The sequence below is a fragment of the Heterocephalus glaber genome, unplaced genomic scaffold (assembly GCF_053883595.1).
Source record: "Heterocephalus glaber isolate CG9 unplaced genomic scaffold, H.glaber_assembly_v1.0 deba00001442, whole genome shotgun sequence".
NCBI lineage: Eukaryota > Metazoa > Chordata > Mammalia > Rodentia > Bathyergidae > Heterocephalus > Heterocephalus glaber.
Genome location: NW_028258296.1, coordinates 52,094,810 through 52,098,225, shown reverse-complemented (window position 1 = coordinate 52,098,225; position 3,416 = coordinate 52,094,810).

The window sequence follows — 3,416 nt, the reverse complement described above, 5'->3', positions numbered from 1 at the left end:
TGGAGGAAAGGGGAGACAGGCTTGGAAGATGACTTGAGGCTGATGGTGGAGGATCCTAAGTCTTGCTCTACAGGCAGCGAGGAACTCTTGAAGGTTTCTGAGAACAGACTGATTGCCTGAAGCAGGGCTTCAGACTGAGAAATATGAAATGCAGGGCACTAGGGACGAGCAAGTGAATAGCACTCCTACCATTGTAGGTGATCTGTCCTTGGCTTATGAATGCCATGTCAGGTGTACAGAGAGGCAGAGTAGGTCTCACCTGAACAGGGAGTCTCTGCAAGGAAATCTCTCAACAGATGGAAAAACTGAAAGAGAAGATCCTAGATAAAGAACAGCAAGGGAATCTGCCCCCGGACTCTGCAATCTGGACGAAGGAGGATCAAGTAGTTGAGGAGGTGGTCTTGAAACAGTGGTGGCAGTGACTTGGTTCCACCAGTGGAGGCTAAGCCCAGAGCCAGCCCCTGAGAGCTGGAGACAGTTAACCACCAGGGTGGCAAGAGTATCAGGACCAGTACTCTCCACTTGGCCTCTGTTTATAATTCTTGTTCTAAATTTATTTGCCTTTTGTGCCTTTAAATTTTAGCAATACACCTTCTGAAAACATCCAGCTTGGCTCAGCTGGCTCTGGGAAACCAAGGACTGTTGGAGCCACCCACACTAGGGGCAGTCTGCAAAGGAAAGCCTGCCTCTTGGGGGCAGGAAGTTGCAGGGCCACTCCAGGGAGGGCTCCCGGAGGTTCTAGGGGAAGATGGAGGATTCTCCTTCCGCAGTGAAACCTTCCAGACTGGGGATTTTATTCAGGGAAGTGAGAAGTCTCTTACCACTAACTCTGAGCAGTGGCCTCAGTTCTTGGACTCAGTTTTATTCTACAGACCACAAATTCCGTTGATTTTACTACGATTCAGGCACAATTGTTTTTTCAAAATCTGAAATAAAAAGCGTAACATACTAACAATGCTCAACTAAACACACACACACACACACACATACACACACACACACACACACACACACACAATTGTTTTTCCACACCCTGACCTAATAGTCTGAAAAAAAAAAGACAAGACAAATTTGTTTCATTGAATCCGTATGGATAATCTTTTAAAAATTCAAACTAATTCCAAGTGTAGACCTCAAGATCTGATATCAAGGTTCGCATCTTTCTGGTCGCCTTTTTTCCTAGTTAAACTCTGTGACGTATTCAAGAGTTTTCACTCCCCAGGAATGTCATTTTGTAAGACTGGACACCTGCTTTCTAGCTCCTCGAGGTTCTGGCTGTCCCTGTTCCTGTCATGTGTCCCCCTCCTTAATCCTTACGGCTATGCTGTTCAGATCCAGGCTGAAAATTACCAGGGCTTGATTTCCCGATCTTCAGACAGACCTATTGAATCAGAATCTGGGAGTAGGATCCTGGGAATCTAAATTTTTAATGAACACCCTGGGTCATTTTAATCATGTTCTGAAGACCAAGAGGAAGACACTACTGCACTGAAGAATCACCCTGTTTAAGTACAAACACGCAGATGCATGTGTACGTGCGCGCACACACACACTCAAATTCAAGGGTATCCCCTATTAGCCATCTCCTTAGTGCTAGGGTTTTTACTAACGTTATGCACTTGAATCCTTTTGCTAAATGCAGCAGGGAGGCATCTGCATTTTAATAGGTAAGGAAACAGAGAAGTCGCTTGCCCAAGGTCACAGAGTTAGGAAATAGCCGTGCAAAGTCCACGTCTCACTCTCACTGCCTGTTCCCTCTTGAAGGGAAGAGAGAGCAGCCCAGGAGGAACCAACAACCTGGACTGCTTCAAACTGCCATCCCCTTCGCTATCACCCTCCGCAGGCAGTGGGGCACTGGCTTCCCTGTTCTTCTTGAAGCCTAGCATTTTCCAGACACCTCCTGGCTGTGCCTTCCTAACTTATTCTTGGCAGGCAGGGAGGTTGGGGGGCACCTCTGTCCTGTGGCCCTCGTTCACCTTGTCTCTGGCAAACCTGCCCACCTTATAGAGTCACACTGATTTTGTTAGAAATCATCCTATCCCTTCTGAGACTCTTCAGGGATGCGTGTGGACTGAGAGCTTTTGTGTGTGGAAGCTGCAGCCCTCCAGCATTTGCTATGTCTGGCCATCGTTTCTCCAACTCACTGGTAAGCCACTGTACTTCCCAACAGTTCCAGGCCAGCCCCCTGAGAGAAGTGCAAACACCTCTGCAGTCTGAGGCTCGGGCCCAGGATGCTTCCCTTAGCCTGGGGAAGTGCCTTGGGAACTTGAGGGGCTGGGGGGCAGGAAGCATATATTTGCCTCAACAATAAGGGTAGCAATGTGGAGGTCGCAGGGAATTGTCTCAAGTTCTTGAAGAAGAGCTACAAGGAGCGGCACCAGCCTGCCTAGAAGTGGTCACATTTGGGAGCATTATGAAAAATGAAGGGAGAGAGGACACACCTGCTGGGAGCAGAAAGGAGGCTGTGCCCCAAGTGGAGAAAGAGGCTTCCCTAGCTGGGTGAGAGGTAAGGTGGAAGGAGGGCCAGGAGGAGCACTGGGACAGAAAGCAGTGATGTCCCTGTAGCTGGAACTTCAACAAGAACTTCAGAGTCATGGTCCAGCAATGAGTGCCAGCAGGTGCAGTCGGCGACGCAGAAGATCCTGAGGTGGCAGATAGAAGGTGCAGGTGGTAGCAGGACTGGCAGCCTGTGCTCCGCCTTGTTAAGGGACATGGTGGGGGTGGGGCAAGATGTACAGGGAAGCCCTTTGGGGTGAGGGAGCCTTCCTCTAGTACCAGGGCTGGCAAATCACAGCTGGTGGGCCAAGTTAGCCCTGAGCCCATTTATATATAGCCTGTCAAGAGGAAAGAATTTGAAATGCTTGTGGAAAATCAGAAGACTAATATTTCATGGCCCATGAATATTAAGCGAAATGCAAATTTTAGTGTCCACAGATAAAGTTATATTGGAACACAGTCATGCCCACTTCTTTATATATTATCATCGGCTATTCTTAAGATGCAACAGCTATGTGGGTTGTCTGTGGTAGACTCCAAATGGTCCACAGCATCTAAAATATCAGCTCTATGGACCTTTATAGAAAAAGACTGCTGATCCTTGATGTAGAAAAAATCCTCATGATGTCCCTAGCAAGTTACTTATCTAATTGGCTTCCATGGTGATGAGGTCAGAAACTCAATCTATGGGGCTGTGCAGCAGCTCCTCACCTGGCCTTTACTATAGATCTGAGACTGCTGAGTACCTGACGTCACCACCTGCCCTTGGAGTAGGGGTGGCCCTTGTCTCAGAGGAAAACACAGTCATGTTAGGGAATGTGAGTGACTCCTGGGCCAGGACAGCAGGCCTAGGGGCTGGCTCTGGGGCTCAGTGGTGGAGGAACAGCTGAAACAGCAGCTTTTGAGAAAGGCCACTGCCC